This window comes from Elephantulus edwardii, unplaced genomic scaffold, assembly GCF_000299155.1.
Source record: "Elephantulus edwardii isolate Elephantulus edwardi_28Jun2011 unplaced genomic scaffold, EleEdw1.0 scaffold00001, whole genome shotgun sequence".
In the NCBI taxonomy this organism is placed as follows: domain Eukaryota; kingdom Metazoa; phylum Chordata; class Mammalia; order Macroscelidea; family Macroscelididae; genus Elephantulus; species Elephantulus edwardii.
The window spans coordinates 32,957,186-32,970,214 of NW_006399751.1; the positions used below are offsets into that span (position 1 = coordinate 32,957,186).

At 38.6% G+C, this 13,029-nt stretch overlaps 1 protein-coding gene across 1 annotated transcript in view; it reads right to left on the reverse strand.

Moving 5' to 3' along the window:
• PPP1R1C (protein phosphatase 1, regulatory (inhibitor) subunit 1C) overlaps positions 1-13,029 on the reverse strand; it is a 186,715-nt gene that overhangs the window by 5,950 nt on the left and 167,736 nt on the right. The gene's annotated exons all lie outside the window — the stretch shown is intronic.

Sequence of the window (13,029 nt, forward strand, 5' to 3'; positions counted from 1 at the left end):
CATGCTTGGGAAGGTGGAAGGACAGTGCAGGAGGGGAAGACCCTCTATGAGATGGATTGATTCAGTGACTGGGGTAATTGGGATTGGTGTGTCAGAAGCAGTGTGATTGGCACAGGATAGAGTAGGGTTTAGGGCTGTTGTACATAGAGTCGCTAACAACTCAACATCACATAACAACAGCAATATTATAATTGGATAATGGACATGAGGTTAATTTATGTTTTGACATAGCCTTAGCTTTTGAAAGAGCTATCTTTCTAGTTCTATCAGTAGTATTCACTTTGTTACTGATTCATTAATGCTGATATTACAGTGTGAAGACTGTCTAATCATTTCTTTCACTCCAAGCTTCTCCCTACATACCCAAGCATGCATATACTTTGGATGGTCTTTAACAATTTAGGTGGTATTTGATGAACTCTGGAGGTGGATATAAGTAAATTGATCTGGGGGTGTTGATGAAATTCTGAGAGACTATTTATCTGTCAAATGCTAATGAGGATGTAGGAAAGCATCCCACCTGCTCAGAGGCTGAGGCTCAAAGTGTAGCAAATAGCCTTGTGGAGCAAGTACAGACTGCATGCAGACAGAAGACACAGAAATCTCCAAAAAGACAGGAAAGGTTATTTTCTTCATAGTCTAATGTACACGTAAGAAAGGGACCAGCAATGAGTTGAGCTGAACTTTACTGGGCTAGCAAACACTTTGTGGACTGAGTGCTTTCTTGGTTCCCTAGAGATACCTGGCCTTCTAATACCCCTCCTTTAGACTGAAGCTAATGCACTCCCCATGAACTCAGAGTTAAATTTTTAAACTTTCACATAATGGACCTAGACTTTATTAGACAATTTCACTTTAGAAAGAGACAGAATGGCTCCATATCCTGGAAGACTTGACTGCAATTGATTGAACACATAGCTTATCTAAAATTAAGAGTGCATCAAACAGCAAGAGTTAGTGGTTAGCCTTAAAAGCACTAAAAAGAAAAAAGCAAAATGAAAGTTGCTTTTAGAGCTGCAGAGGCAAATGCTGTTTTTTAAGCATATGCAGGCGAGGATGTTCCATGATGGTCTTTTAGAAAATTTTATCCTTCTGGAAGGCTACTTCTTTATTAAGGCAATAGTTGCTGTGTGCACCAACATAGCCCGGTCTGATATATACACAATCAACTCACCTAGCTCTGATTCTATGTACTCCGAGAAAACACATCAGCACATCAGAAGTGCTCACAGGAGTTGTTGTTAGGTACCACGGAGCTGAGTATGACACATACAGACCCCATGTACAACAGATCTGAATCCTGTCCTATTCTGTGCCATCCTCATCATTTCTATTTGATACACTTGAGCTCCTTGCTGCAGTCAAGTGTCAATTCATCTCGACTGGGATCTTCCTCTTTTTCACTTGATATTCTTTTCCAAGAAATAGCCTTCCAAGCATGACATCCTTTTTCAGGGAATAGCCTCTCCAAGAAATATGTCCAAAGTATGTGAGATGAGGCTTTGCCATCCTTGCCTCCAAGGAGCTCTTTGGCTCATGGAAGAGAAGATTGTGAATATCCTAATTCTGTGCTTATCTCACAGATTGGTGGAAGATCTATCAACAATCTGCGTTATGCAGATTACACAACCCTGCTCGCTGAAACTGAGGACGATCTCATGCATTTACTGCAGAGGGTCAAGGACTGCAGCCTTCAGTATGGATTGAGGCTCAATGTCAAGAAGACAAAGATTCTCACCACTGGACCAATTGGTAGCATCAGGATGGATGGCGAAGAGATTGAGATTGTTCACGGCTTCAGTTTGCTCGGCTCCACGGTCAACACTCTTGGCACCAGCAGCCAGGAAATAAAAAATGTATTGCGATGGGAAAGTCTGCTGTTAGGGACCTCTCTAAAGTACTCAAGAGCAACGGTGTCTCTCTGGAGACTAAGGGCCACCTGATACAGGCCATGGTCTTTGCAATCACTTGTTGTGCATCAGAGAGTTGGACAATGACTAGGGAGGATAGAAGGAGAATTGATGCCTTTGAGCTGTGGTGCTGGAGAAGAGTATTGAATGTACCATGGACTGCCAAGAAAACAAACAGATTCATCCTAGAGAGGGTTAAACCAGGCTACTCCTTGGAGACAAGGATTCTGGGGCTTCGTCTGACTACTTTGGACATGTTGTAAGGAGAGACAGTTCCTTGGAGAGGGACATCATGCTTGGTAGGTTAGAGGGACAGTGCAGGAGGGGAAGACCCTCTATGAGGTGGATTGATTCAGCAACTGGGGTAATCGGGATGGGTGTGTCAGAGGCAATGCGATTGGCACAGGATAGAGCAGGGTTTAGGGCTGTTGTACATAGGGTCACTATGAATCGATGGCACATAACAACAACAACAACAACAATGTTTCTTATCTAAATAAATAAATTGCCATTCTCATTTTACCTATTAGTCTTGGTATGCTTTTTATTGAATACCAAAAGAAGCAAACAAGGAAACAAAACAAAAAGCCAAGCCCACTGTCATCAAGTTCATTCCAACTCAGAGATAGCCTCAAGGCCACAAATCTTTGTGGAAGTAGAGTGTGGTCTCATTCTCCCATAGATTGACAGCTGGATTCCAACCTTTCAGTTAACAGCTGAACACTAGCAGATTTAACGGATTCAGGGCCAATCATCAAACAAGTAGTGTATGAGAGTCTGTAAAATGGGCAGATTGGTTCTTGCCAGGGGTTTGCCAAAGTGGCAACTGTCACTAACTTCTGATCCAGTGGGAGAGAAGCTACTGACTTTTCTTCTGCTACATTCTTTCAGTTAAACAAGTGACAGTTGAGACCCAATTACACATCACTCAAATAGCTGTCTTTTTGTGTTTTAATCACATGGTTTTGATCCACATTGTTCCTTTAAGAATAGGGCTTTCCCCCCTCCCCCAGGGAATTGTGCTCCTAACCCAAAGGTGGCACCTCTCACTTATTTATTGTTTATCTTCTGATAAACAATAGAGATATTGATTTCTGGAGGAGGTGGTAAAGGATGTATTTAGAAGGATCAGAGTCAGAAAATCAAAAGGGAAGAACTTACTCTACTTTTCTCAAGCCAGAGAAATTGAAGAACAAATTCAAGCTATAGCTTGTAATATGTAAAGATGCTATGGACAATATATTGGATGATCCAGGAAGCATCAAAAGTATGGAAGGAGCACAGAGAGTCACTGTACCAAAAAAATTGGCTGCTATAGAGCATTTTCAGGAAGTAGCAGAAGATCAAGAACAATGGTGATAAAGGAGGAAGTTAAAGCTGAAATGATTTGACAAAACAACAACAACAACAACAACAACAAAAAACCCCACTCCAGGAATTGATGGAATATCAACTGAGATATTTTAACAAATAGATGCATTCCTGCACGCGCTCCCCAGGCTGTGTCAAGAAATCTGGAGGACAGGCACTGACTGCAAGAGATTCATATTTATCCCCATTCCCCAAAAAAGATGATCCTATAGAATGCGGAAATTATAAAACAGTATCACTAATTACACAAGCAAACAAAATCTTGCTGGAGATTGTTAAAAACAAGTAGACACATACATCAACAAAGAACTGATTTAGAAGAGGTCATGGCACTAGGAATATCATTGCTGATGTCAGCTAGATCATGGCTGAAAGCAGAAAATTACAGAAGACCATCTATTTGTGTTTTATTGACTACACAAAGGCATTTGATTGTGTGGATCACAACAAATTGTGGCTAATTTTAAGAAGAATAGGAATCTCAGAACATTTGTGCTCAAGTGAAACCTATATTTAGATCAAAAAGGTGTTGTCTGAACAGAGCAAGGGAACATTACATGGCTCAAAATCAAGAAAAGTGTGCAACAGGGACTTATGTTTTCTCAATACCATTTCAATTTATATGCAAAACAGATGATTTTGGAGGCTGGATTATATGAAGAAGAATGTGGCATCAGGATTAGAGGAAGACTCATTGACAACCTGTATGATGCAGATGACACAACCTTACTCACTGAAACTGAGGAGAACTTGAAATACTCAATGTAGAAAAGTCACCAGGTAGAACCAATCCTTGGAGATGTACCTCATACTTGGAAGGATAGACGGTCAGTGTAGAAGACGAAGACCCTGGTTGAGATGGATTGACATGGTGAGTGTGGCAATCTTGTCTAGTGTGTCTGAGATGTGAGCTTGGCTCAGGACAGATTAAGGTTCAGAACCACTGTTCATAGAATCCCTATGAGTCATAGTCATCTCAATGGCACATAAAAGCAACATATCCTAGATGGGGAGCTCTGGTGGTCTAGTGGAAAAGAAATTGTGCTGCTAATCTAAAGGAAGGCAGCTCAAATCCACCATACACCAGGTGCTCCAAAGGAGAAAGGTGATCTCTCTCATGCAATTTACAGCTCTAAAAAAAATCCCTGAAGGGTCAACCATGAGTAAATTTTATCTCAGTCACAATGACTTGAGTTTATGTTCTGGTTATATTTAGGAGACAGAGCTTATGATATTTGAAGACAAATTGTATATGGAGGTCTAAGAAGAATAAGAGAGTAATATAGTCCAAAGACTTTTTGGCTAGGATAACCAACTGAAACAATGGAAATACTGTCAGCCAGGATGGAAAAGCTTTGGTGGCCTCAAAAATAAGGAATTGCACTGCCAACTCAAAGGCAGACAGCTTGAAGCCACCACCAACTACTACTTGGGGAAAAAGTGAGCAATCTCCTTCCAAATGATTTACAGCCTCGTAAAACTCCCTGGTGGGTCAGCTATGAGTTGATTTCTACTCAATGTCACACAACAACAACAACAAGAAGAAAATGAACATTTAGAAACAGGTAGGTTTCAGTTTTGGACATGTTAAATGTAATATTTATCTTGTTTAACAAATTGGAGATAAATAAAAAAGAATTTTCACTAGTATCAAGTTAATCCTAACTCATGGTACTCCTCTGTCAAGTATCTGAGGCTGTACATTTCAACAGCAGGGCATTTCTTATTTATCTCCAACTGATGCAGTCATCAGATGAATATACAGGTCTAGAACTCAGGAGCACATTCTGGGCTCAGGTGTAAACATGGACATCATGATTGTGTATGCAATCTTGTGCCTACTTGACACAAGATCACAAGTCTACTTACCACACCTAATAACATATAAAGCCACAGAGTATGGGAGTTCATCAAGACAATCAGTATAAAAAAAAATAGGTATGCAAGGGCTGAAGACTGCAGCATTTCAGTATCAAAAGAAGAGAACCTGTCAAGGAGTCACTAACATATGAAGTAGAAAGAGAAGCATGAGTACGGGTGTTTTCAAACCAAGCAAAAAAAGAATATAATTACAATGCAGCAACCCTCTGTGTCAAAATCTACTCAGGTCAATTAAAAGGAACACTGAGAATTGATTATATGATTTAGCAATAATTGATTTCCTCACAAGCTGGACAAGTGCAAATTTGGTGGCGTAATAAAGGATGGAAGCCCAGTTGAAGTGGGATTAAGAATAAGTGATAAGAAAACATATGGTGACAGTAAAGGTAACGAGCCTTTTTTAGAAGTTTATTTTGACAGAGTGGAGAAAAATTGGATTATTACCTCTTAAGAGAGTGAGTCAGCATGATTTTTTAAGTATATTGAGGTATAACCAATGTACAACCAAGAACATATTTTCAAAGTGTATAATTTTATCAATTTTGCCACTTGGTATGAAACCATATCACAATAATCAAGACAAACATTTTTCATCACTTTTTTAAAAATTTGTCCTATGCAAAGTGTGAATTATTCTTTACCTAAATTAATTTTCTTTTTCAGATGCAAGACCTAGCCAATCAATTTAGGTCACACATCCATTGATAACTAGAAAGGGACACAGTAGTTTTGGTCTGCACTTAGTTTTGTTCTTCTCATTCTGCATTATTTTAGCTATACTCTAGACTCACTTAGCAATTATGAACTTACATTCCACTTAGCACCAAAAAAGGGTGCAATAAATCTTAAGGACAGAAATAAGAAATGGTATATTAATGAGTGTGCAATGTTGCTCTGATCACCAAACAGAGTTAATTAATCCCACTGGGTCCATGGCTTTCACCATGTAAGTAATGCAAATGGATTTGATTAAGTATGTTGGTCCGCTCAGTGGTTCTCTTGTTACTTAAAATTCCCTTTTATTGGAAAGTGCTAATCCTAATGAGCTGATAGTTGTGTCTGGACTCAAAATCTGCTCCATTCACTCAATATCCCTGGGCTATTTTCCTTCTCTTTCACAGTGGAGGGCTTCAACTCAGATTGCTTCTCATCACCCCGCTTGTGGGTCTCCAGTAAGCTTCTGAATGGAGAGATCATTTTTCCTTTCATCCTCTGGCTGACCCAAAAGCAGACAGTTTGCACTCTGAGCCCTGCCACTGTGCTGCTTGGTCCTGCTTTGCAGTTTAGCTTTACCATTGTTTTCTGAGGCATTCCTGATCATTCCCAGTTTTACTCTCTGGCCACCCCTTTAAATAACAGCAATTCATTGTATCACCATGGGGCTCGCTGAGATATTTTCTTATTTGATTTGCTGCCCTGCAGTTGGTTGGTTTCACTTGTCTCCACATGCAGATCACAGCTTGTGCTATTTCCCCATCCTCTTTAAGGTTCATTTTATTAGGAAGGCCTGATGCAGAAATGGTATTTTTGTTACTCAAGCTCCACAAAGTAATTCCTGTTGTTGTTGTGCACCATCACAATAGCTGCCCTCCAGCAAGTTTTCAGAGCCAATAAATCACACAGGAGGAGATTACCCATCTTTCTCCCATGGAGGACGTGGTGGATTCAAATCTTGCTCCAAAACTACTATTTAAAACTGCTCAGAATGGCAGTTGCCTGTCATTCTACTCTTTAATATCCAAGTAGGATAACCAGCAAAATAATAATAATGAGAATGTGTTCACTTACCTAATACACTTGGATTCCCAGTATATGAGGATTGTTTACCTGGGAATTCTTTTCTTCTGTATTTTTGTTTATTGTTGTTTTTTAATAGCAGACACCAAACGCCCTCACTTCTTAGAGATGGTAAAGTAGTTGCTCTAATAGTATGCCTTTCAAATTTCCAAATAGTTCCATTAAAAGAGAGAAAAATTAATCTACAGGTATTGTAGTAAATTTATAAATGTCAACAATCACCTTTATATTAGAACAGGGAGCACTGGTGGCCTAGCCCATAGGGGGCTGACAGCTAACCAACTGGCAACTAGAAAGAGAGAAGGGCAGTCTCCTCCCCTGCTATTCCTTGATTTGTGGACACAGGCAACAGTGATAAAGGCAAGTGGTCCAGTAACTCACTACGCATCTGTAATGCTATAAAATAGGAAGATCATGGGGGAAAGATTGTGATTATCAAAGCACTTGTTAAGATATCTGGCCCCAGGCACTAAAGAAGGTACAATGCACAGGTATATCTCACCTAATTGTACTTTGTCTGAGATTCATAAATGTTAGGAGTTTTTCCCAAACAAATTGAAGGTTTGTAGTAAATCTACAAGAAGTAATTCTTTCAATGGCATTTTTCCAACAGCATGTCTCTGTGTCACATTTTGGTAATTCTTACAGTATTTCACATGTTAATGCCATTTTGTAATTTAGTAGACAACACTGTTTCTCCCTTGTTTTGGCTTCTTGATACTCCAGTGAAATTGTAGAGTCTCGTCTGGCATCCATTTTTGACTTTTCTTTCTTCTATGTCTTTTGCTCTCTTCACGGATGATAACTTTGATGTCAACCCATAACTTACCTGATCTACAATAATTAGTGTTCAATGCCTTGAACCTATTCTTGAGATGGCTTTTAAGTTCAGGTGAGATAGACTCAAAGTCATATTTTGGTGCTTGTGGACTTGTTTTAATTTTCTTAAGCCTCAAATCAAACTTGTACATGAGTAACTGATGGTATGCTCCATAGTCTGTACTTGGTCTAGTTTGGAGGGCTGATATTGAGCTTCTCTAATTATTCTTTCTACAGAGAAAATCATCTAATTCTTGCTCAATCTACCCGGTGAGGTCCATATGTAAAGTTGCCTTTTATGGCTTTTTAAATAAGGTATTTGTGATGAATAAATTAAATGCACAAAATTCAATCATTTGATGTCTAGCCTCATGTCTGTCATCAAGACAACTATCTTTCCTTCCAATTGTTTCCAGCTTTTATATATTAGTCTCCAGTAATTATTAATGTAACTTGATTGAATGTTTGAATAATTTCATACTGCAAAAGTTGGTAGAAATTCTCAAGTTCTTCCTCTGTGGCTTACTTGTTGGTCTATATATTTGAATAATAGTCATATTAACAGGCCTTTCTTATATGCACATGGATAATATTCTACCATTCACAGCATTGTACTTGAGGATAGATTTTGAAAATGTCTTTTCCACTATGAAGACAACACATTCTTCTTCAATTTTTCATTCCTGGTATAATAGATCATATGATTCTTCCATGCTAGTCCATCTCAGTTCACTAATGCCTAGAATGTCTATCTTCTTACATTCCATCTTATTCTTGAAAACTTCCAGTTTTCCTCAATTCATACTTTGTACATCCCGTGTTCCAATTATTAAAGAGTACTTGCTGTTGCTTCTTCTCATTTTGAGTGACTTTATATGGACTCTACCTCTCCTACTATATTCCTCTATTGTTCATTGGATTTTCATAGGCCTTTATTTCAGTAGTAAATGATCAATTCTGCTTCCTGGTCTGTCTTAATCTGGGGGCTCTATTGAAACCTGGCATGGGTGGCTCTTCTGGAAACCTGGAATGGGTGACTCTTCTGGCATTTGAAACACTGGTAGTATAGTTTCTATTTTCGTAGAAACTCACAGATTACCTCAGTACAGTAAACTGAAAGACAAGTGCTGTACTAATAAGAGCAAATAATAAACAAGCAAGCATATACTACTCTAAACTACAAAGCAATTAGCAGCTTCCAAATCATCCCCCAAATACTATAAACGGATAGTTCTTCATAGCTGTTGCATCTCTAACAGAAAACCATAAACATAACAAGGCATATGACTATCATGGTGCACAACTGCATTCTCTGGCCCAGTAGAGGCCCGTGGCATCACAGTACGATGAAGTTCTGAACGGGGCTATTACAGCATGGATGATAGCTCAGCTGGATCTTTTGTTCTAGTTGAGAAGCGAAAACAGAGGGGAGAAATAACAAAGTAACATAAACGAACAGAAGATTTCAAAGTACAACTTGAGAAGGCAAAACAAAGTATTAAAATGAAATGTGCAAAGAGCTGAAGTTGGCATTTCTAAAGTTGAAAAAACTAAATTTAAGCCTTGGTTCACAATACTGAGGGAATCTATGGACATATTCTTGAATGATCTAAGTAACACCAAAAGAAGATGAAAGGAATACAAAGAATCACAGTACCAAAAAGAATTGGTTGCTACAGAAAAATTTCAGGAAGTCTCGTAATGTACATGTGTCAGTGGTGATGATGGAAGGAGTTCAAACTGCACTTAGGCATTGGTAAATACTAAGGCACTCAGAATCGATGGAATACCAAGTGGCATGTTTCAAATGACGGGTATAGCACTGGGTGTGCTCACTAGTCTATGTCAGGAAACCTGGAGGATTGCTGCTTGGCTAACTGATAGGAAAAGATCCATATTTCTTCTCATTCCGATCAAACAGAATGTGAAAACTATCAAACAATATAATTAATATCACATACAAACAAAATATTGCTGAAGATCATCTCAAAAGGGCTAGAACAGTACATTGAAAGAAAACAACCAGAAGTTCAAGGTGGATTTATAAGAGGCCTTGGCATTGGCAATATCATTGCTGATGGCAGATAACTCCTATCTGAAAACAGTGAATATGAGAAGAATGTCTCCATGTGATTTTTCTTGACATAAGAAGGCATTTGACAGTGTGGATAACAAAGTATGCCTAACACTGAGAAGAATGAGAATTCCACGACACTTAATTTTGTATTGTCTGAACAGATTAAGGAAACACTGCATGGTTTAAATCAGGATGGCTGTGAGCCAGGGTTGTATTCTTTCTCCATACCTAGTCAATATGTCTGCTGAGTAATTTGAGGAGTGAGACTCTATGAAGAAAAAAAATGTAGCATAGGTTTGGAAAAAGATAAATGAATGACTGTCATTGTGTAAAGGACACAACCTTGCTTGGTGAAAGTGAGGAAGATTTGAAGCACTTACTGCAGAAGGTCAAAGGCTGCAGCCTTCAACATAGATGAATCTCAACAACAAGAAAACAAAAATTCTCACCACTGGACAAATAGGCAACATCATGATAGGTGGAGAAAAGATCAAAACTGTCATCAGCTGCATCTTACTTGTATCCACAATCATGTACTTGGTACCAACAGTCAGGAAATCATTTTGCACTGGGAATGTCTACAGTCAGGAACTTCTTCAAATTATTGAGGAGCAGTGATGTAATTTTGAGGACTAAGATGCTATTGATGCAGGCCATGGTCTTTTCAGACACTTGCTATGCATCTGAGAGCTGGACAATAATTAAGGATGACAGAGGAAAAACTGATGTCTTTGAATTGTGGTGTTGGAGAAGAATACTGAATAGCCCAAGGACTTCTAAAAGAACAAACAGCTCTATCTTGGAGAAGGTGCAGACAGAGTTCTCCTTGGAGACAAATATGATAAAGCTTCATCTCACATAGTTTGGGCATGTTGCTAGGAGAGGCTATTCTCTGGAGAGAAACACCAAGCTTGGAAAGGTAGAGAGAGAACAAAAGATAGAAAGACTCTCTACCACATGGATTGACATAGTGACTGCAGCAGTGGGCTCAAGTGTGTCAGAAATGTCACAGGATACGGCAGAGTGCAAATATATTGTTCAGCTATAATACTTGACTCAATGGCATCTAACAACAACTGAACATTCCATTGACCGCCAACACAACCAACAAATACATCTTGGAGAAAATGCAACCAGGGTGTTCCTTGAAGGAAAAGATAAGAAAATGTGCCTCACATATTTTGGACATGTTTTTAGGAGAAGTTGGTTCTTGGAGAATGAAATCATACTTGGAAAGGTGGAGAAGCAGTGACAGAGAGGAAAACCCTCACCGAGATTAAGTGACACAGTGCCTATCAAAATGGGTTTAAATATAACATAGAGGATGAAGATGGCCTAGAATGGAGCAAGGTTTAGGACTGTTGTTCACGGGGTCACTATGGGTCATAATTCACTAAAGTCACCTAACAACAGCAACAACAATACTGTAACCAAAACTTTTATACACTTATGGAAACAAACAAATCATGTGACTCACTTTGCAATAATAGCCTTATTCTAACCAGTCTGGAACCAAACTTGTTACAATGACTCCAAGACATGCTTGTACACCAATACACATGGAAGGATGGCAACCTTTCCTTTTCTCTCCCCTGTAATCTTCTTTCCCACTTAAGTTTTCACCTAGAGACCCGTTTCCCCTTAAACAGTTAAGGTATTATGGATAACATTTTTCCTCTCCATCATAAAAACAAGATATTTAAAATTTGAAGACAGTTAAAAGATAATCCAACTATCTACATACACACCTATTTCATATTACAGATGAGAGACAATGTCACATAGAGAGCATGATTTGTTTCATTTAGCATAAAGCTTTCTGAACTTTTATTCCAATATTCTCTGCATCATACCTCACTAGGCATAGAAAGTGAATAAACTATGTATACCAGGAGTATCAATAGAGTTGGTGTTTGTTTTAAGGGTTTTCTGCCCACCTTTCTCTTCCCTAACTACAAGTTAGTTGTTTGATGTCAGTAAAAAAGGAGTTATCATTTCATTAAACGTTACCATAGCTGTTTGGAAACATTTAAATAGATTGCTAATATTTTAATGTAGGATATTATGTTCTCGGTTTTTGAAAATACAGTTGAATATAAAATATCAAAGACAGTATTATGTCTATGTGTTCTTAGATCCATAGTTGATTTCTTAGACTTCATAATTCAACTCTTTGAAATCAATCTTTTTCTGTATTTGGCACCAGAAACCCTCTCTGTGCCAGAATCTCACTGTAGTACAGTAAGTGCTATCAGAATAGAATTTAAAATGAGTGGCAATGAGGAACACAATATTCTAAGTTTCTATAGAAATTTGGCTTATTTCTTAAGAGATAAAATTTCACCAAGATATTTTGGATTTACTCTTTATAGTGGAATGTGTGGATTAGTCTTTTCAATAACATTTCTTACTCTCCCCTTCATATAGAGTCTTAAAGGATATAAACGATTAAAGGACTTGGCTGTTGAGCAAAAGGTTAGTGCTGAAGTCCATTGAGACATACCACAGAAGAAAGGCTTCAACTGTACTTCCAAAAATCCGGCTACTGAAAACTCTGTAGACCACACATAAGATTAGAATCCCACACATAAGATCATCGTGAGCCAGAGTCAACTTGACAGCAACTTGTACTGTGTTTTGCGCATGGAAAGTAGGTTTTCTTCCTAATTCCCTTCCTTCAGGAACCACTCTTTTCTCAGTATTAAACATGGAATTAGAGAGAGCACTGTCCAGTTCTTAGATTACCTTGATTCCCTCTGATGACCGTGTTCACATCAGGTACCTGACCAGAGTTGGACCAAACACCATTCTTTTCTCATGCTGTCCTGAAGTATGTTATCAAGACAGAGATTACTGAATTATAGATGGTATAGGAGGAACACCTCGGGGGGCCTAGTGATAAGAAGCTGTACTGCCAACCCAAAGGCACGTGATTCAAATCTACCAGCTACTCTGTGGGAGAATGATGGGAATTCTCCCATGAAATTTACTGTCTCTGAAAACTTGCTGGTGTGTCCACTATGAATCAGTTCAGACTGGATGGTACACATGAAACATGGGAGAATGAGGGAGAAGGACAAACAGAAATAAATGAGAGTGATAGCAGCCTCTGAACTTTTTCCCTTGAGGTTTAGCTCTTCTCTTCTTTTCCCAGCAGTTCACATTTCTCTTAAC